Below are 23,845 nucleotides of genomic sequence, written 5' to 3' on the forward strand. Positions count from 1 at the left end.
CAAAAACACATTATTGCTTAGTTGAAATTCATTATTGAAAACTATAGTGTTTCGCTTCTTTTTGTCATAAAGGGCTGAGCCATAAAGTAAGTTGAAGTAAGTCCACATGTGTATAATAGAGACCAGGATTACCTTTAAAAGGCCATTGAACATGAACTGCTGTGTGGTGATAGGTCTGCCTTCAAAGTCATGCATCTGGGCCTGATAGCAACTGAAAATTGTTTGCGTTTTCTCTCGGGGGCAGAGAGGAAATTTTTCTGTCTCAGAAAAAGAGTGCATTTTCTAACTTGACAATGCTCTTGTCCTTACTTTCTTAGAAAATAATAGCCTTTTGACATGTTTTTGTTAGCATGGGCAAATAAATATACCAGATCTGTCTGAAAGATCTGATGGTAGGTTGGTTTCCTTAGGGTATCAGAGTCCATATGAGAGGTAGGATAGTACCTTCAGTTCCAGTATCTAGTTGTGGTCACATGAACTGTGGTAAAAAGGAAGTATGTCTTTGCATGATTACCTAAACTATACTTTGTATGAAGAACCAATTATTGCTGTTAGCAAAAATCCAGCTTGGACTGACCTCAGAAAGTTACTTTTTCAGCACTTTAGCTTAATAGCATAAAAGTTTTGCTTATGCTAAGTACTTATTCCATATTTCCATAAATAATCTAAAAATTAAAATTTCAATATATATATAGAAATGGTATTTGAGGGTAGGCAAATGTCATTTTTTTCTGTAGTTATAATTTTCTTTCATCCTTTAAGGATGTTCAGAATTGGACTTGATGTTTAGTTGGTATAGATGCTGTAGACAAATCCTTGCTCTACAAAGTGTGGTCCATAGACTAGAAGCATTTGGGAGCTTGTTAGAAAAACAGAATCTCAGGGTCCCATATTAAACCTATGCAATCAGAATTTGCTTTTTAACAAGATGCTCAGTGGCTTATGCATGCTTAAAGTTTGAGAAGCTTTTCCTCAGTTAATATATACTTCACCAGAAAGAAGTCAGGGAAAGGCAGTCATAGGTTAGAATGACCTTTAAAGTCCTGTACCACAGAGTGGAGTGTTTGATCCACCCTCAATTACGTATTATTCACATCTTTCAAACTGTGATGAGATGGAAGGTGATAGACAATATTTTACCATCTTGGGAAGGGCATTCTAATTTCCTCCTACTTTTGCTACTCTTTAAGTGTGCTTTAAATGTTTTGGTAATATAGAGGTTTGATCTCAGAGCCTCCCTCTGTACCACTTGAACTACATCCCCACACTTTTTTGCTCTTAGTTACTTTTTCAGATAGGGTATTTTTTCTTGGAGCTGATCTTGGACTATAATCCTCCTACTGATACTTTCCATGTGTCTGAGATTGTAGCCATATACCACCATGTCTGGGTTACTTGTTGACATGAGTCTCACATTTGCCTAGGCTTACCTCCAACTACAGTCCTTCTAATCTCTTTCTCCTAAGTAGCTGGGATTATAGGCATGAACCATCTTAGCCTCATTCTAATGATTCTTTTTTTTGGGGGGGGGTCCAATCGTGGGGCCTGAACTCTGGGCCTGGGTGCTGTCCCTCAGCTCTTCAGCTCAAGGCTAGTGCTCTACCACTTGAGCCACAGTGCCACTTCCGGCTTTTTTCTTTTTGCTTATGTGGTGCTGAGGAATCGAACCCAGGGCCTCAGGCATGCAAGGCAAGCGCTCTACCACTGAGCAAACTTCCCAGCCCCCATTCTAATGATTCTTGACATTTGTTTGTGTTTTGTTTCGTCTCTAGTGACACTGGTGTTGGAGCTCAGAGCCTTGTATCTGTTAGGCAAGTACACTGCCAATGAGCTGCAACCCCAGCTTCACACATTTTGATTCTTGATTTTTAAGAAACAAGAGTAGATTGAAAGCCACATGAGAAAATGACTGAACTTAATTTAGTATTTATGTATTGAAGTTATTAGCATTTATGGCTCATACCTTTCTGCTTTGTATTTAAAGTTAACAATAGAAGATTGAGTATTTTTAAAAAATGAAAATTTCCTTGAGTTAAATATTGTTAGCTTTGCTAACATAAAATATAAATATGCTTCTCCAAAATTAGTCGACAAGTCTTTTCTTAGTTTTATTGAAATATAAGCAACTCTTGTTCTTAATTTTATTGAAATATAAACAACTCTTTTTCTTAATTTTTAAAAACTTTTGCTTGCTTTGGCTGTGAAAGCTTTCAAATAAATTTGTATTTAATTACATTTCAAAGAGTTAAATTTGTTCACAATTTCATTTTATCATTGACTATATGGCAAATATTCTTAGACTAGCACAAATACAAACACAGTCTTTGTAAGAACGCATTAAAAAGTCTGCAAGTTAGTTGAAAATCTACTTTTCTTTATCCAATTTCTGAAGCCACCGTCCTCTTAATCTCCCCCCAAATCATACAAAAATAACTTCTCATAATTTAGCATTGTTTGTTGATAATTCTTTTTTTGCTGGTAGCAAGCAGGGGCCTTGAGGTAGAAGCTCAGATGTTTTCTTAGAAAAAAATAATTCTAGTCAGCAGCTGGTGTCTCATGCCTGTAATTTCTAGTTGCTCAGGAAGCTGAGATATGAAGATCAAAGTTCAAATCCAGCCCAGACAGGACAGTCCATGACACTCTTATCTCCAATTATCCAACAAAAAATCCAGAAGAAGAGACTTGGCTCAAGAGTTAGAGCTCCAGCCTTGAGTAAAAAAGCTAAGTGAGAGAATGAGGCTTTGAATTTAAGCCCCAGTACCAGAAAAATAAATAAACAAAATTTTACAATGTCAAGGCAGAGTCTGCTTCAATGGTCATTCCTTGTTATCAGCAGGTAAACACAATGCTGGATCAGCTCATGTTCAGACTTGTCATTTACTCCAATGTATGAAGAAATACTGTCTCAAAACATAAAGCCACTTATTGACTCCAAACATGTAGATGCTTAAATGCAAAAACAATATTTTGATAATAACTATAGATATGTCAGCATTTAGTCTACAAGTGACTATAAGGGCAACAGAGTTTGTGCAGTATTGAAAATAACAAAAGGAAGTTTGGGTATAGCTGCTCTCCCTTCTCCTGTTCACCTCAGCAGTGGAATAGATTTCCTGTTAAAGGAAGCTAAAACAAAAATCCTGTCGTGAAAATATTGGATATTTCAATTAATAAATTCCAAATAAGAGTGGAATTAAGCTAAAAATTATAAAGAGTCCTTGAATGGCTTGTTGATTAGAAACTAATGTAACTCCTTGTCTAGGATAAAATACCAAACAGGCAGCAGCTGCTGGTAATTTGGTGCAAGTAATTGTAGAGCCAATAAGTTGAAGAAGTGCTTATTAAAAGAAACTGCTTTCCTATCTGCTTGTAAGTTCAATTGAGTAATGCACTCTACATGTGGTCTGACACTGGGTAAATTATACACCTGATTGAAAAACACTCCATCCATAAGAGCTCCTATTTTGCTCATCCATAAAATTTTTACTTTCTTCATTACTACTTGCAGCAGTGTATGGCATAATATCTATCAAATTAGGCTTGGAGGACATGTCAGGCTGGCACCCTGCTGACTTGAAACATGTGCTTAATATTACTGCAGTGCTTTTAACCCCATGAGTGCCCTGGGTTAGCCACGTCAGCATGCAGAACGCATTCCTCTCTCTTCTGCTGCACACTCCTGCTGAGAAGGGGAACCATCAAAGAGAAAGGAGTGAGGTGGAATTGGGGTTTAGTCACTGGCTAGGAGAAATACATTGTTGGAATTTTTAGGAGATAAGACAGGGCAAAATGAAAAAGTGTACATTCTTCTAGTTCACAAATTTTTATGGTTAGCCAAATGTAAATATTTGAAATCTAAGAATTGTATTTTAACTAATAAACTCTGAAAGGCAGAACAAATCACACTGAAAAAGATTTTTCTTGATGGTCGATATGAAAGTCATTTTTGGAATCAGTTTTAGTCATATGTGTAAGTGTCTGGATGATGATTTTTTTTTGTGGGTCGTGGAGCCTGAAGTCTGGCCCTGGATGCTGTCCCTCAGCTCTTCAGCTCAAGGCTAGTGTTCTACCTCTTGAGCCACAGTGCCACTTCTGGCTTTTTCTGCTTATGTGGTGCTGAGGAATTGAACGCAGCACCTCATGCATGCAAGGCAAGCACTCTACCACTGAGCCATCTTTCCAGCCCTGGGATGATGCATTTTTAACAAACCTTTATTGCCAGGCACTACACTTGATACTGACGACCTGGTAACAGACAGAGATAGCCTTGGCTATCTCACCATTCAAATCTTGCCTGAGAGACAAGATTTTACCATGTTACCATATGTAAAACATAAGGGACTTGCACTTGTTCAATGTACATTAGTTGACTCAGAGAAAATAATCCCTGACCCAATTACTTTATTTGCTGATCTATATGGCAGAATAACCCTATTGTAGATCTATATGCAAATCTTAGCCCGATGCTATTAAACACGTGAGTTCTGTAATTACTTGACCTTTTCTAGTTCTATGCTGACCTTGTAATCTTTAGATAACTGGAATGTCCCATAAGGAGAAAATATCCAATGAAGAGGTCTTGTAATAGAGGTCTTCTCTGGTCCAGAGCAGAGTACTCTTATAAGAGGAATTCATGTCCATTCCTTCAGTGTAATATAATGTATTCTGAATTAACAAACTAATATATCAATCATAATTTAGCTAAACGTGTATTGCCATGAATAGAGGTCCTTGTGACAAGCTACATTTTTGTAGATATGTATATTTTGGTCCTGGGGCTTGAAATTAGGACCTGAACACTGTCCCTGAGCTTTTTTGCTTAAGCTATAGCTCCATTACTAGCTTTTTGGTATTTAATTGGAGATAAAATTTTCAGGAACTTTCCTTCTCTGGCTAGTTTTGAACTACAATTCTCAAATTTCAGCCTCCCAAGTAGCTAGGATTACAGGTGTGAGCCATCCAGAGACAATCTATTTTTGCACTAAATGAATAGTTGGTCCTTCTTTGACAAATTAGGTCTTGAGATCAACCAGATTTCAAAAACTAGAATGAGAGAGAGAGAAAGAGAGAGAGAGAGAGAGAGAGAGAGAGAGAGAGAGAGAGAGAGAGAGAGAGAGAGAGAGAGAGAGAGAGAGACAGACAGACAGACAGACAGACAGACAGACAGACAGACAGACAGACAGACAGACAGACAGACAGACAGACAGAGACAAAGACAGAGAAACAGAGAATGCTCAACTGATCAAGGAAAGATTTTGAGAAGTGTCAGTCAGTGAGAACGAGAGGAATAAATGCAAGAAGTACAATGCAAGGAGAACCAGGATAATAGGAATCAAAGACTGGTCAGCATGGGAACTGATAGCCAGCAAAGGGTGCAACAAAGAAAATGATCATTACTTTGATTCAAAGGTCCTTTAAGAGAGCAGGGTCCAGAAGGAAGTGGAAGGGACAGGGAGTGAAGCTTGTAGAATTCATAGCTAGCAGAAACTGACGATATAGGGTGTGGGCTTCTTTTCTGGGGGTTTGATGAGAGAATGGCAGCTGGAAGAAACTATCTTTAGAAAGAGAAAATCTCAGTGTGGAAAAAATGACAAGTACTGGTGAGGAGGGTATAGATGATGGCATAAGCTCCCAGTTAATACCATTGTGTATGTGTGTCTTTTTTTATCTATTCCTTGACTCAAATAGAGAGAATATAGCTTCCAGGGCAGATAAACAGTTGCTGGAGCCAAATGCCTGGATTTGGATCCTGGTTTCATTACTATGGCCTTGGCTAAGTTAGGTCACTATTCCTCATGGTCCCTTCAGGGTGTAGTTGTAAATGAAGTAATATTTTGATATTTTAAAGCATCTGGAGAGAATTTCAATAGCTTTGATAAAAAACAATGGAGTTAGTCTAGACAAGAGATATATGAGGAAACTATAATTTTTTTTGTATTTTATGAACTTTTAAGATGCATTTGAGATCCAAAATTACTCAGAGCCTGCAGTGAGTAAAATTGCCACATACTTCAGCACAAAATGTTCTGATAATTTTATTCTTGATACAGCTAGGTAAAATTACAGAACTCTGTTAAGGAGTTAAAAGAATTTCCTGACAAAATTGCAAACTAATTTCTGCCACATTTTTGTAGAATGTGGCAGATCTTACTCAAAACTTCTTAAAGAATACTCATAGCAACTTCTGGCTTCTCTTTTTTTTTAATTTAACCTCTTCTTTCTATCTTTTCTATCCTTCTTTAGATATTATTTAGGGACATCAATCTGTAAAAGTTTTTCTATATTTTTTCTTTATTTTAGACCTTATACTTTTCCATTTCAATCAACCTCAGCTTGGCAATGAAACGGTTGATTTACTAAATGCATCCATGGCTTTTCCTTTGGGCATACTGATGTGAATATAATTGTGTATTAATTGGCTAAAGATGTGCTACAGTGAAGAAGGAAAGACAGTGGAAAAATTTACTGAATCACTTTCTTTCCTTTAATCTTAAACATATTCTTTTTATCTCAGAGGATTGTAAATATTGCTTATTCTGACTAGTAGCCTACTATTATTAAATCCAATATTGGAAGACAGCCATGGGGTAAATTATCAAAAGTGCTCACTTTTTACAAAGCAAGAGATAGCTCAGAAGAAGTAAACACTAACCTGTTGCTAAACTTTGTTCCTCCTCCTCCTCCAATCCTCCTCCTTCTTCTACTTCTTCTATAATGTGCTAATATTCATTATCCAATATTTAAATTATATGCAGGAAAAGAATCTGATGACTGCATGTGACAAAGAAATGTCAGCAGATGACTTTTCTTATGTCTGGATGGAACTTGTCTCTAATGTGGTGCTAAAGGCTTCTAAGTTGGGTCTTCCCAGGGTTCACATCAATGGTTCAATAAAGAACTTGGTTCTGGAGGTAAGATTAGGGAGAGTGTTTTGATTGGAAGTGGAAGCTAAGACACAATGGGCCTGAGACCATGTCATGGTGACTACAGGAGCATCATCTCCAACCCTAAGTGTCATGCTGTTTCTACAGTCAGGTGAAACTTCTTTCCAGTTTCTTAAATTATATTTTATTATCCCTAAGTAATTGTACAGATGAGTTTCATTTCAACATGTCAGTTTATGAGTACAATACATCTTGGTCAATGGTGCCCTTTTCATCATTCTCCCCATCTCTCCTAATACTTCCCATCCCTTCAAATTTCCTAGTTCCATTTTTACCCAATATATATGGAATATTGTATTCTTTTCCATCATTCTCTTAACTTGTCCTGTTATTACTCTACCCAAACATCACAATGTTTATCTTAGGCTGGCCTCAAACTCACAATCCTTCTGCCTCAGCCTTCCAAGGACTGGAATTATGAACCACTGTGCCTTATTTTTATTGTTGTGTTTTAATTTAAATAATGCTGCCCACTCTACCATCCATGTAACTGGCTATCTGATCCAAATCATGTAACTTTCCTTTAGCAGCTTCCTTAGCCTCTATATGGAACTTCTAAAACCTGCTTGGCCTCCAGGTTTTATCTGCAAAACTTCAAAAGCTGGTGCCTTATCTATGTTCCTCTCTACATAGAATTATAATGTGAATTCAGTAAAAATAACTTTTGCGCAACATAGCAGAACACACCTCTTCATTTATGATCAAGATTAATCTTTTTTTATTATGAAAGTACTGTACAGATGGGTTACAATTACATGGGCAAGGTAATGAGTACTTATCAAGCATTGTTGCCTCCTCCTTTGTTTCCCCTTCCCATCCCTTTTCATCTACCTCCCGGCCCCAACCAAAGTTGTGAAGTTTGTTTTTCGACATAACATCTTGTACATCTCATTGTTGCAGTGGGTCCACCTGTATCCCTATTTAAACAATTTGTTTTTTTCCCTTCCCCTCCACAAATTATACCAACATCAAATACAGTGAAAACAGGGGTTATACCGTGGGGGAGGGACATACAAAGCAACAAAGAAATCATCTTATAAATATGTAAGAAACAACCGCAAGAAAGAAAAAAGCATTTGAATCCTTATCTTGGGGTTCATTTCCCCTAACATCAACTTATCTCACTGTTTCTGCTTGTCTCAGACATATACTAGTTATTGCAAATAAGGGAAACCATGGGACCTATGTTTCTTTGGGCCTGGCTTATTTCACTTAATATAACTTTTTCCAAGTCTTTCCGTTTCCTAACAAATGGGGCAATGTCATTCTTTCTGATGGAGACGTAGAATTCCAAGGATGGCCAATAGACACATGAAGAAATGCTCATCCTCCCTAGCCATAAAAGAAATGCAAATCAAAACAACATTGAGATACCACCTCACCCCAGTTAGAATGGCTATAATCAAGAAATCTAATAACAACAGGTGCTGGAGGGGATGTGGACAGAAGGGAACCTTTACTTCATTGTTGGTGGGAGTGTAAACTTGTTTAACCACTTTGGAAAGTAGTATGGAGGTTCCTCAAAAGACTCCACATAGAGCTCCCCTATGACCCAGCAATCCCACTTTTGGGCATTTACCCAAATGATCACAAACAAGACCATACTAAAGTTACCAGCATAACTATGTTTATTGCAGCATTATTTACCATAGCTAAGATATGGAACCAACCCAGATGCCCCTCAGTAGATGAATGGATCAAGAAAATGTGGTATATATACACAATGGAATTCTATGTCTCAAGATTAATCTTAATACTAGTATTAAGTTAAAACAACAGGTGAAGAAGTGAAAATTTTCCTAAAAGCAAATTGGCCTTAGTTGTTTGACTGACTAGATACCAAAAAGCATTAATACTCTTCCTTCTATATAAACTGTATAGGATTGAGAAATAAACCAGGTATAAGGACCTAAAGCTACTAAAGCCAACTTTAATGCCTATTTCGTGGGGAGATTTCAGACCTGGGACTTTAGGGGATGAGCCACAGAGGTGTCTAAATTATTCTAATTATTTCTCTTGATGTAAGAAGGACATATATTAGTTTTAAGTTAGAAGCACTGTTATTTATTTATTTATTTAGATCTTATTTTATTTTATTTTTGTTTTTGTTTTCTTTTGTTTTGTTTTTGGGGTCGGGTCGTGAGGGCTGAACTCTGGGCCTGGGCGCTGTCCCTCAGCTCTTCAGCTCAAGGCTAGTGCTCTACCACTTGAGCCACAGCACCACTCTTGGCTTTTTCTGCTTATGTGGTGCTGAGGAATTGAACCCAGGGCCACAGGCATGCAAAGCAAGCGCTCTACCACTGAGCCACCTTCCCAGCCCCTAATTTTTGTTTTTAAATACGTTTTTTATTGTGAAAATATCGTACAGAGGAGTTACAATTACATGAGCAAGATAATGAGTACATTTCTTATCAAACATTGTTGCCTCCTCCTTTGTTTTCCCCTACCATCCCTGCCCTCCCATCTCCACAGCTACACTTCCCCCCCCCACTCTCTTTGACGCCCCCCCCCCGGCCTAAATTGTAAAGATCATTTTTCAACATAGTGTCTTGTACATCTTATTGTTGCAATGGGTCAACCTGTATTTCTATTTAAACAATTTGTTTTTTTCCTTTCCCCTCCCCAAATTATAACAACAACAAACGGGTTTTTCTGTGGAGGAGGGACATACAAAGCAACAAAAAAAATCACATGATACCTTAAAGATACTTTAGAAACAATAGCAAGAAAAAAAACCACTTGTGTCCTTATCTTGGGGTTCATTTCACTTAAAATCATCTTATCTGACCATTTCTGCTTGTCTCAGACATTTACTAGTTATTGCAAATAAGGGAAACCATGGGACCTATGTTTCTTTGGGCCTGGTTTACTTCACTTAATATAATTTTTTTACAAGTCTTTCCATTTCCTAACAAATGGGGCAAAGTCATTCTTTCTGATGGAGGCATAGAATTCCATTGTGTATATATACTGCATTTTCTTGATTCATTCATCTACTGAGGGGCATCATGCTGCAATAAACATAGTTGTGCTGGTAGCTTTAGTATGGTCTTATTTGTGATCATTTGGGTAAATGCCCAAAAGTGGGATTGCTGGGTCATAGGGGAGCTCTATGTGGAGTCTTTTGAGGAGAAGCATTGTTATTTAAAACAACAATAAAAGCAAACCACAGGAATATTACAGAGATAGGCCAACAACAATTGTTAGAGAATAAGATTGGAAAATGATGAGAAGAGCTCATATTTATTGGACATTGATACTGGTTAGTGCTCTGTCTGCTCACCAGAGGTCTATATGCTGTACTGTATTTCAGTCTCTTAAGACTAAAGGGTAGAAGTCCAGTTTTATAGATCATGAAACTAGAACATGATAGAAGGTGAGATTTTTTTTTCCAGGTCTTATAGTTAGCTGCAGGCCAAGGCAGAATTCAATTCAACTCCAAATGTCTGTGCTTAGGGGAAGGTGTGGTACAGTTGGTAGAGTGCTAGCCAATGAACAAAAGCATCAGGTGAGTTCAAATCCTGATCCTGGACCAAAAAATGGAAGGAAAAGAAACCTCTGTGTTCTTATCACTGAGATATGTTGACCTCTGAGATGTTGAGGACATTTTCTCAACTTAGAAGTAATTTTTAGGAACTATTTGTGTAAGTTAATCCAAACAGATCCAAAAAGGCTACTGTATTTATCTCATTAATTTATCAAGGAACTGGTCCCTAAACCCAAATATCTCTTCTCCTCCCCTTTAAATTGTATTTTGTATGCAAAGATATTCTTGTAATAACTTGATAAATTACCTAACCATCTGATGGCTTTAGCTTTTTCACAGATGGACACATGCCTCTGGTCTCTGTATTAGAATTCCCAAAGAGCTTTACTTTGTTTTTATTCATTCTTTTCCTATATTCTTTTCCCCAATTCAGGGGCATATTGACATTTATGCATTTAGGAGCCACTCCTTTAAGAAATATACAATCACAAATTCACATGAAATAAACATTAATATTTAATAAAGAATACATTTTAAAAAGGATTTTAGTTTCTCTTTAAAGATGACAAATATCTTGGTACCTTGAATTACTGAATCCCTCTTAAAACTCTGGAGATGACACACATGACCAGGTGGCCTCTGTCCCAACTATCTCCTCAGAGCTGGGCATTGGCACAGCATGACCTCTTCCTGCTACTCCAGTCCTAAGGCAGAGACTAGTTATGAAAGGCATTTTCTTTTCTCTTCCTCACTGAAGAAATCCGCAAATTGATTATTAAAAAATAGGCTGGGTCATGGTGGCTACTAATCCTAACTACTCAGGAGGCAGAGATCTTGGAATTGGGGTTCAAAACCAGTTCGGGCAGGAAAGTCCATGAGACCTTTACCTCCAGTTAACAAGCTAAAAGCTGGAAGTGGAGGTATGGCTCAAGTGGTAGGGCTCTAGCCTTGAGCAGAAAAGCTCAGGGACAGTGCCCATGCTCTTAAATCAAACCCCAAGATGAGCACAGAAAAAAATAAATATGGATGAAACAAACATAGCATAAGCTAATTATAGAAAAACATGAAGTGATGGTTTTGAAATGAGTTAAACCAGTAAACAAGGGCAATATCTAGTAATATAGAATGCCATGGATTTAGCACCACACTTGTGTATAAGGTCTTCTTTTTTGTTATTATTAACTTAGCAAAGTTTTATTTAGTAAAGCAGAGAAAATTAGGCTCAAACAGAAAAAGTAAAGGAGTCCTCCTGACGTAAGGAGGTGGGAACAAGAAACTCAAAATAGCAGTGTTTATCTAGGTACCTCCTGGGTTGAGGGATTCAAGCCTAAATCCTTTCCTGCATGCATGATTATTCCACCCAGAAAACCAAGGTTAACATCCCCCAGCCCAATAATAACAAAACTTTCCTAAGCCTTTGTATGTATAAAACATTGTACTAAGTAAGCCCTTGATGGGAACCCGCTATTGCTAAGCATTAGATGAAGTCCTTTCTTTTGCTCCAATGAAGGAAAAGTTTTCCTCACTGTCCACACTAGGAAACAGAGATGAAGAAATCAAGGTGACCATCTATAGCCCCACAGCCAGTAGGCAGGTATTCAAATCTGTCTCCAAGAGGTCTGGTTCTGTGCTTGACACTCCATAAATCTGAATTGTCAGTGACTTTACTCAGCTTAAAAGAGCCAGCTTCAAATGTTGGGTCTTGCACACCAAGTCTGCTTGGTGTGGCCAGAATAAAAAGTTCTGTGCAATGGGTAGAGCAGAGAAGAACTGGAGGAAGTGGCTCAAATTGGAGCTTATGCAACCGTGTGGCCAGGAACGAACTCAATGCCATTCTTTTTCTTCCTTAGAAACTTGTAGAAGAATCCCTTCTCCATTTACCCTAGCAGTTTTGCAAAGCTCCAATGAAAATTTTTTGGAACACGAAATTATCATAATTCAAATGTTTGTGGCGAAGAGGTTTCATCCTGCTTGTGGAAAGCATAGGGAATGTCTGAATTCTTGCTTTGCTTACATTGTTAGTCATAGTGAATGGTGACTTAAAAACGTGACCTGAAAGATGTAGAAATACATTTCAGCCATGAGACAAATGAAAAGAATCCCTCTCTGGTGACCTTTATTTTCCCAAAAGAATAACTCTGCAGAAGCTTTCCTAAATCAGAGTTGTGAGAGTATCACTGAATGGAGACCCTTGATCCTTGGAAACAGGCACTAGACTGATACAGCATCAAGAATGTGGAGAAAGAACAGAGATGAGATTTAAAATGCTTCCCACCAAGCTCCTACCTTATATTTAGCTAAGCAATATATGGAAAAATTGGTACCTTTTAGCACCAGCATGATTACTAGCACTGTTTTTGCGGAGGCTGATGCCTGGCTAGCACCTGCAGTGGAGCTGAATTAATGGAATTGATTTACTGGCTCAGTGTTTCAAAAAAATATATGGAGTTGAATTTTGAGAGAAATTTCTTACAAAAGGAACTTTTTGATTATATTAGACTTCCTGCTATTGGTGATAACCTTTCTACTGTAAGTCATGACAAAACTAGACATTTCACACTTGCTCAGAAGAATAACCCTAAAGCTAATGTCCATATAGAAAAAATCATCTAGACTGATGCTTATTATATTATTATTATATTATATGCTAGTTTTGTATAAATCATGTTAGATATATTGGATCACTTAATTTCTCAGGACAATTAAGTGTTACTTATTATCCAACTATGTGTACAGCAAACTGAGGCTCAGAGAGGATAAATGACTTGCTCAAAATCTCACAGCTGATAACCATGCACCTGGATTCAGGCATCTCCAAAATCTTTTCTTTCTAGGTTATTCTAGCATGAGCTAGTGCCATAATTTCCTAAAGAATGAGTAGCACCCATGGCTTCCTGTCCTCCTGTTTCAGTTATGAGTCAAATGACTGAGTCACATGACAGAAACTTACAATTTATGTGTCAAGATCTCTATTAATTGGGAAGATTGGTTCTTTTCTACCCACTTTAACCATATTTTTGTAGATAAATAGAAAAGACTGGAAAAAAGAAGATAATGAGAAATTAACAGATATATACTCTCCTTTTTTAGGAGACAGGAATGAAGCATTATTCATCCTTTTGTACCCAATAATTTGTTACTAAATAAAAATATTATGATCTCTTGTGTTTTCTCTATATCCTGAAACAAGTCAGTTAGATGCTGTACTCATAGTTACAGATATACATATATCTGTATGACAGGGAGCTGCCCTGAAAAATGCAGCTAGGTTATTTTGTCATTTAGGAGACATGGTGGAGTATACTTGCAAAGACCAGAGAGGTACAGCTTAGTCATCTGACATGGCTTCGATGTGATCAGGTAAGCACACAAAAGAACCTGTGCTTTTTACTCTGAAATTTTTGTATAAGTAGGAGCATACAATGATTTGCATTTACTATTTGTATATTTACAATTTGTATCATCATATAAACCATAGTACAGTAAATATAAATCAACAACATAGTCACTTGTCATCATCAAGTTTTCTCTGCTGTACATAATTGTATATTCTTTCATTTCATATGGCTGTCAACCCAGTAGGTTTCTTTTCACCGACATCATCATGAATGCACATTGCACTCTGACAACAGCAGGCAATAGGAATTTTCAGTCCCATTATAATCTTATAGGACCATTGATGTGTATGTGGTCATTACTGACAGAAACGTTATTGTGTAGTACATATGTGCTTTAGATAGAGTGACTTACAGATTAGATTTACAGGTTTTTGCTAGGTTGAATGTGAAAATTTTATACCTCTAAATTCAAGGTGAGATTACTTATTGAACTTGAGTCTAATGTTCAAATGTCTTCCTTACAAAAGAATTCAGTCTAGAATTTTACACACACACACACACACACACACACACACACACACACACACACACACAAGCATGCACAGGGGCAGAAATATGTATGCGTATATATATATATATATATACGCATACATATATATATCAATGAGGTTAAGAATTCTGGCAGAATCACACAAAGCCCATATTCAAGGCCAACTTTGGCTAATTTGGAGCCCTAAGTTCCTACCGTGCTGCCATTAACATCAGCATATTGGCAATTCTTTACTTTCCTTGGGTGCTCTTCTCATCTTCTGTTTCAAGTAACCTCCGAGAATATTCTGACGAAAATTGTCCTCCTGTTACTATTTTATTTTTGCCAAGAAGCAGTCAAGTCTGTTGGGGCTCATCGTGGCCATCAGCTATGCAATGGGGCTTGGTGTGGAGGTGTGTTATTGAAATGGCACCTGCATGTGTTTTCATGAAAGGGCTGACCTGGACCAGGCTTCTTAAGAACACCTGCTAACAGGCTGCAGTGCCAAGGGCTTTGTCACTGCCCCCCAAAGGCAGTAACTTGCTGTGAGTTGGGTAATTTTTCCTTCTAACCCAGCAGAAAAGAGGAGTACATAGGCAGAAAATATACCAATTTCTTTGATGCATCCAAAGTACTTGTCCAATCTTACTAAAATCTGTGAGAGTAGTAATATATTTTTATACAACTGGCAAAAGATGGTCTTACTAAAATCTGTGTGAGTAATAGTATATTTTGGGGGGGGGGTCTAGTCATGGGTCCTGAACTCTGGGCCTGGGCGCTGTCCCTCAGCTCTTCAGCTCAAGTCGAGCGCTCTACCACTTGAGCCACAGTGCCACTTCCAGCTTTTTCTTTTTGCTTATGTGGTGCTGAGGAATTGAACCCAGGGCCTTATGCATGCAAGGCAAGCGCTCTACCACTGAGCCACCTTCCCAGCCCCATAATGGTATATTTTTATACAACTGGCAAAGGATGGTGGATGCCTGCTTCTTTTTTATTCTATGGCATTTGTGAATTATTTAATGTTGCCATATTGGCAAAATAAAGTAGTTTTGGTGTGATTTTGCAATTCCTTATGTAAAAATTATGAAAAAAGATTAAAAAGTAAAAGAATTTCTCAAATGTTTACAAGGTTTCAAACTAATATATTAGAGAATTTTAAAGCCAAACAGCTCACGTTACTCTGGAGCATACAGATAGGATCAAAGTTTTCTTTATTGGCATTGCTGAAATAGAGGCTCTTTTCTGGCACCAGAATAGGTATTGAAATATTATAGTAAATGTCTTGCAGATTATTGGATTTTTTTCTTTTCTAAGAACTTCAGACTTTTAAAAGAGAATTAAAAATATTCATTTCATTCTTAATAAACACAAAATCTCAAGTAATTCAAAATTACAAAAAATACTAAACTACAACAGGCACAGATGCATCTTGTGTTACAATTATTCTCTTCAGTGCTAGCAGAATTGGAGAAAATATCTCCAAAGTTAGAGTAGAGTTAGTAGAGTGTCCTCTTCTTCATGGGGGTCATATTCCCCAAACCCCAGTGCCACTGACCATAGCTACTACTGAATTCTAGCAATGTGATATGGATGTTTTCTTGGGCATACGTACCCAGGATAAAAATTTAATTTATAAATTAAGCACAGGATGGCATAACTAATAATGAAAGAGAACAATTATAATAATATGCTATAGGAAAAGTTACATAATTATAATCTTTCCACCTTCTCACTCACCACTTCTATTGAAATGTGTGTTTCCTAGAGCCATAGAACAGAATGCTGTACAGGAAGGCTGCACCCAGAACATCCAAAGCAGAACCACAAAGCTTATATCTGTCAGGCTTGGAGAGAGCAGTTGAGTGCCAGGTGTGAATTTTGCAGGAATGTATCAGTAAGCATAGCTGGGTTAAGTTTTTTCCTGCTTAAAGTCTCATTATTCTCTGAAATACCTCTCAAAGTCTCATTAGTCTCTGAAATACCTCTCAAATGAGGTAGTGGCATGAATGACACTAACTTAAGCTAACTTGAAAATGTGACACTTCTCACCATTCCTCTCAGGTGAAATCTCAGGTGGAGTTTGGAGGTCTAGTTTATGAAGGCATGTGAGGCCTTTGTAAAAGTTTCAGCTTAGAAAATAACAAAAATGCCAGGTGACTATAATCCTAGCTACTCAGGAGGCTAAGATCTGAGGATCGCAGTTCAAAGCCAGCCTGGGTAGGAAAGTCCGTGAGACTCTTATTTTCAATTAACTACCAAAAAAACCAGAAGTGGCACTGTGGCTCAAGTGGTAGAACACTAGCTTTGAGCTGAAGCGTTCAGGGACAGCACCCAGGCTCAGAGTTCAAGCCCCATGACTGAAAGAAAAAGAAAAGAAAAGAAAAGAAAAGAAAAATTTACATGTTAACTGGTTGACTATTATTATTGTTGTTATTGTTATTGTTGTGTAGGTACTGGGGCTTGAGATCAAGGCTTAGGTGCTGTTTTAGCCTTACCACTCAATGCAGGTACTCTACTACTTGAACAACACTCCACTTCTGTTTTTTTTCCTGTTTTTTTTTTTCTTTGAGCTAAGATTCTTACAGACTTTCCTTGGGCTGACTAGGAACAATAATTCTCAGATCTCAGCTCCTGAGTAGCTAGAATTACAAGTGTGAGATGCAGGACCCTGCCCCGTATACATTTTTTTTTCCTAAAGTGCATCTGACTTTCATGAAGTCTCTTAACTTTTTAAAATTGGAAGTACTCACTCTTCTTTCCTCTATTATCACGTCTCTCTCTAAAGAAGCATGTGAGTAAAATAGACACCTCACATTGCAAAAGCAGCTTATTTAGTATCTTTACTTGGAGAAATGCAATCTTATCAAAAATAAAATATAAAAGATGTCTAGCAAAAGTGCTTATTGAGAAGAGAAAATTAGCTTGTTTGATTATAGGAAAAGATAACTAATGACAGGTATCAGAAAGATACAGCATTGTGTTTACTTTTATTTAAATAATTAAGCCAACATAAACATCTAGAGTATCATTACCTAAGCTTTGTGTTTTGACTGTCAGTTTACATCTTTGTACGGTCTCCTACATTATATCTTGCCTTCCAGATAGCTTCTGGATGGGTTCCCTGTGCCAGGTCGTGATACATGAATGGAAAGAGTTTCCTGCTGAAGGGCTGAAATTGTCTGTCTATTAGCAAGTACAGAATTCCAGAATATAAAAGTAACCTTGAAGTATGTACACATGACTATTTGGTATGTAGATTATTTTTGGCTCTCAAAGAACTTAATTTGTTTGTATCCTTAAGCACTTCTCTTTGAGTAAAACCTCACCGAGTTTGGAAAAAATTTACTCCTTGCAAAGTAGTTCCAGGGACAATAGCTGCCTCTCTAGTTGTGGAAGGTAAACGGGAGACTTCTCAAAAAGAAAAATAGTGAATCAGTAGAGAAACATTTTCCACCCAGAAAAGACACACAAATTTAAATGGAAATCTTTTGAAAGAATAATCAAGACAGCTCAAGGGGTTTTAGTTTCTACTTCTTTTTTTTTTTAATATAAAAAGCTCTTCTAGATAGTAAGAGCTCCCCTCCACCCTGAGAGTTTTAGAACTGTATAGAGATAGTGACACACATCTTGAATGAGAGGGCTGCATACATACATGTAATTGGCTGCTTTTTTCTTCTTTCCCCCAGCAGTCTGTTTAAAAAATGCTCCTGCTTCTGCCTCACCATTAAAAGGCAGTGGCTGCACCATACTGTGATTTGGGAGCTGAAGAAAATGGCCAGAACTGACTGATATCTGATAAACAGTAACAGGAGTCAGTTTATTGCACCAATCGTTAAATAATGGTGCTGATTATAAGGCTGCTAACTGCAGATGCTGTAATTGTCTGTCATAAATCTTAGTCATTTGTGACAGGAGCACAATGAAAGGGAGCATCTGCTCGAGGGCAAATGACTTCTGATAAATATCAGCTCTACGAAAATGTACTTGGATGTGTCTCAATATTTTGGAGAGCCATTCATGTTGCTTCCACAAATGTGAAGTTATTATTGGTTTGTATTGATTTTGCCACCTTTTTTTTTTTTTAAAGAGACAGAGAGTAACTCAAGGTTGAGTTGAATAGCATCTCGGCTCTTTATCTGATCTACTCATTTCTCTCAAATGCATGTTTGAGTGAAAAAAAATAATTGCACTTTTTTTTTTCCACAAGATTGCCGTTCAGAAACACAGCCTGGGAAATTCAATATGCAGCCTATAAAAAATATAACAAAAGCCAATACTGGGTTACAGGGAGAGGATGCATTTAGATTTTCACAAAGGTTACTTTTCATACAAGGTTTAGTCTTAAAATTTGCCAATCTCTAATGAATTTGAATGGTGTGAAAATGAATTGCATGGTCCACTGTTATTCCCATAAGAAAAAATAGTTAATATTATCTTATCCATTATCAAATTTATACAGATAATATAAAGGACTTCTCTAAGTTTAAAAAAACCCTTTAGTTTCTATTGTAAAAAACTAAGGATAGTTGCTTTCTCTATATATACATATTTATATATATAATATACATAAATAAATATTTAGTTGCTGTATCAATGACAGTGTAGAAATCCAAAGGAAATAGAATGAAGACATTTACCTTTCTTATGTAGAAACTCAATGTTGAATTTAAACTTAAAAATGTGATTTGAAAATAAAACAGGCTTTGTTGGGGAGGGGTGAGTATCTGGAGAGAGGTAAATGAGGATGATAGGACTAAAGTAGGAAGTCGTTTATTTGCATATATGAAAATGGATAATAAAATATGTTAAAATTGTTTTAAGAATGGTGAGGAGGGAAGGGAGAATTATAGAAGGGGTGAGTTTGGTTGGAATACATTGTATGGATGGATGGAAATATCTCAATGAACCCTTCCCCATTTGTATACCTGTAACTAGTGCATACTAATTAAAACTTGTAAAAACAAAATGTGATTTGATGATGTTGAGCATTATTTAATAAATGATTGTTTTGTCTGTTTATAGCTATGTATGAGCCATAAACACATCTTTCCATGTAAAGAAAGTAAAAGTTACTCAATCTGAGAGTCACACAAAGGGGTCCAAGGGAAGCTGAAGGTGTGGCTCTAGGGGACATGAAGGCACATAGGAAGAGAAATGGTGCTCAGGGCATCCAGTTACAGGTCTCATGGGCCACTGCTTCTGCTCAGTACCTCAGGGCTGACACACCTAGGTCCATATATCCAGATAGTTGCAATGACAGGATTTACAGTTTCATCATCTTATTCATAAAGGGATAGATATAAACTTTTTTACAAGATTGATTTGTACTCTTCCTCCTGTCCTTGACCATACAAAAATGTCAGTCTTATAAACAGATGAATTATGTTAGCATTTTAAAGATTTCAGTACATTGAAACTCCTAATAGCTCTAGTTATTATAGATAGTCAGAGAGTCGTGATAATGGTGTTTAAGGTCTAGGACTACCTTTAATTAAAGATTCACTGAATATATATTTTTTCTGATTTTATACTAAATTTCCTATGAGAATATCTGAGGTGAAAATGCTCTGTAGTGACCCTAAGTTTTAAAAAGGCAATTTTTGGTAAGGAAAGTCAGTTGGATTGATATATCAAATTGGATTTGATTCTCGAGTCTATAAAGCAAAACTTTTATCCTTTCTCTTCTCTCATTTATTGTTTTTGTTTTTTGTTTATTTTGGAGGGGGGGCTTGGTCATGTGGCCTGAACTCTGGGCCCAGGCTCTGTCCCTTAGCTCTTCAGCTCAAGGCTAGCACTCTACCACTTGAGCCACAGCGCCACTTCTGGCTTTTTCTGCTTATGTGTGCAAGGCAAGCACTCTACCACTGAGTCACCTTCCCAGCCCTCATCTCCCATTTTTACAAGAGGCACGATTTCTCTTAACACTAGGGTTGTGAGTGGGATGCCTTATATATAAATCACTTGCATATGCTTCATTATTGTTAATATTAGCATTAACTTGTTAGTATGGTTATCATATATTTATTAACTAATATAGCATGCTAATAACAACAGTAAAATTTGCATTTGCGTTTGCATGCAATTTTAATTCTCTTAATTTGCATGTTTGGTTTAATCATTTATGCTACCTTGATATATATATATATCAGATTATTATGCAATCATTAGAAGCTATAAGTTCATCATATTTAATAACAACAAAATGTTTCTAGTTATTTTAAGGCAAATTGTGTAAATTGATACATGTATTTATAATTACAAATTCTGAGCAAATGTATAATAAAATAATTATGTAAAATATAATCAATGATTTCTTTTGTTTCTCAAGTCCTGTTTACTTTGTCATATCTCCTTGCATTTTCGCTTTAGCATCCACATATCAGGGAGACCATGTGCCATTTGTCTCTGCTCTTGGCTTACTTCACTCAACATGATTTCTTCTAGTTCCATCCATTTCCCTTCAAATGCCATTATTTTGTCCTTTCTAATGACTGCATAATATTCCATTGTATATAGGTATCAGTTTTTTGATTCACTCATCTGTAGTGGGTCATCTGGGTTTTTTTCATATCTTGGCTATTGTGAAAAGTGCCACAATGAGCATGATTTTAAATTTTATTTGTATTTTTTCCATAATAATATTATTATTTATGCATATTATCTTCTCAGCATTGTTGGACCCTCATTATAACACTATGAGCTGGGCAATGGTAGTTGTTTACTTAGGAAAGGTTGAGCAATTGTGGAAGGTCAAATATGATGAATATTAAAGAGGATGAATGAAATACAGGCTGTCTAGCTACAATATTGGTACCTGTGGCAATAATACCTCATTGACACTTGTTTTAATTTCTTTTTTAAAAATTAAACACAAGATTTTATTTAAAATACTATATAAAATTATCATATTGATATATATTTAAAACAACATGCAGAATTGATGTCAATGAAATACCCTACTTACTCTTTTTTTCTATTATTTTAATTTCTTAAACTTTAATTCCCTTACTTGAATAGTAAGAGCAATGTTATCTGCTTCTGGACCTACTCTTGAGCTTAATCAAAGTGATATATTAAAAAAATCTAGTTTAATGCCTAACACATAGTTAATAAGTGCTAGCTATCGAGGACATCAAAAATATTACTAGGATTTCAACTCTATGACCAATTCAACCTTATTTCCCACTAATCTGCATATAGACTCTCTTTTATTTCCAATATCCCCCAATATGTCTTACTTACTCCATAAGTCATACATCCCATTTCTGCTCCTGCTGTTGGACATGCTGAAATCAAGTGATTACACAGATCCAAATCAAATAGGGCCATTAAAGCCTACACCAAGCACCTTCTCTGACTTTCGATGACACTACACTGTAGCATAAGAGACAATGTATTACAAACTGCTAGCTCTCTCTAAGCAACAATTCCACAAATGCTGAGAAAGCAAAGATGAGTATTAGTACATATTCCTCTTACACTTCTAACCTCAGCATGATAGAACTTAGGTATTTACTAAACAGTTGTTTCATTTTTGTACTTAACTCACAATTTAAGTTCTCCAGTAGTTTATCTTCCCCAAAATTAGAGGTAAATTGTAACACGCAAAGGCTGCTTCTAATTTTTTTGCTATTATAAAAAGTCTTGCAATGAATTTATGGAATAACAAAAATAAAATTTATAACTATAAACACATTTATACATATTAATATCAATCTAGAGACAAAATTTTGTTTATTTGTCAGATATATTTCCCTCATATACATATATATGATGTATATGTATATATATGAGATATATTTGTATATATGAGAGAGAATATATATATGAGAATATATATGCATATATACACATACATTCTTCAGAAAAGTTTTAGTTCTATCAGTGCAGAACATGCGAATTCTCATCTTTCCATCTCTTTGCCAATGCTGGTTATTCATCTTGTTTCAAATATTTTCCAACTAGCAAGCAAAATGAAATGTCATTATTTTATTATCATGTGAAATTACTTCTTGCTATTATTTTGAATATGATTATTCTATTTGTGTTATTTCCCAATATATCTAAAACTATTTTAGTGTAAAGTGATTATGATAGTATCACTTTATACGATATAATTTGAAAATATCTGTGAACATGATTTGTTTAGTAAGAGTCTGAAATGGGGAGGAATGAGCCGGAAACCATGTGGCAGTTAGCAAAGAGACTTTCTCTAAATTAAAACTTAATCTCATGTTCTAATCTTGTTTAAAAATAACTTTTTTGATAGCTTCCTTTTGGCATGGGATAAAGTCTACATTCAGACACTTGGCATGTGAGGTCCAGTATAATGTGGATGCTGCACTGTCACAGAGTGTTAGTAAATGATTACTAAATTTACTACCAAATGACTACCTCAGGAAGACTTCCCTGACCCTTTTTTTTTTCTGTGAAAATACCGTATAGAGGGGTTATAATTACATGGGCAAGGTAATGCGTGCATTTCTTTTCTTTTTTTGGGGGGGGGGTGCTGGTCGTGGGGCCTGAACACTCAGCCTGGGCTCTGTCCCTCAGCTCTTCAGCTCAAGGCTAGCACTCTACCACTTGAGCCACAGCGCCACTTCTGGCTTTTTTTTGCTTATGTGGTGCTGAGGAATCGAACCTAGGGCCTCATACATGCAAGGCAAGTACTCTACCACTGAGCCATCTTCCCAGCCCCATGAGTGCATTTCTTATCAAGCATTGTTGCCTCCTCCTTTGTTTCCCCTTCCCATCCCTTCTACCCCCCTTTACCCCCTCCCCCAAAGTTGTAAAGTTCATTTAAACTTGTTCAACCACTTTGGAAAGTAGTATGGAGGTTCCTCAAAAGACTCCACAGCTCTCTCTGTGGAGAGCTCCTCTATGACCCAGCAATCCCACTTTGGGGCATTTACCCAAATGATCACAAACAAGACCATATTAAAGCTACCAGCACAACTATGTTTCTTGCAGCATTATTTACCATAGCTAAGATATGGAACCAACCCAGATGCCCCTCAGTAGATGAATGGATCAAGAAAATGTGGTATATATACACAATGGAATTCTATGCCTCCATCAGAAAGAATGACATTGCCCCATTTGTTAGGAAATGGAAAGACTTGGAAAAATTACATTAAGTGAAGTAAACCAGGCCCCCCAAAACATAGGTCCCATGGTTTCCCTTATTTGCAATAACTAGTATATGTCTGAGACAAGTAGAAATGGTCAGATAAGTTGATGTTAAGCAGAATGAACCCCAAGATAAGGAATCAAATGTTTTTTCTTTCTTGCTATTGTTTCCCTGACCTTTGAGAGAGTCTCATTACTTCATCTCTGCTCTCAAGAGGCTTATCAGAGTTCCTACTACTACATTTAGTCTTTTCCCTGAGAGATCTCAAGCTTAATAAAAAAAAAATTTCCTCCATTTTAATTTTAATAAAAATTCTCATCCTACTTTAATAAAAAATTTCATCCTAGGAAGTGGCACTGTAGCTCAAGTGGTAGAGCGCTCGCCTTGAGCTGAAGAGCTGAGGGACAGCGCCCAGGC

This window comes from Dipodomys merriami, unplaced genomic scaffold, assembly GCF_024711535.1.
Source record: "Dipodomys merriami isolate MVZ:Mamm:240054 unplaced genomic scaffold, mDipMer1.0.p SCAF_173, whole genome shotgun sequence".
NCBI lineage: Eukaryota > Metazoa > Chordata > Mammalia > Rodentia > Heteromyidae > Dipodomys > Dipodomys merriami.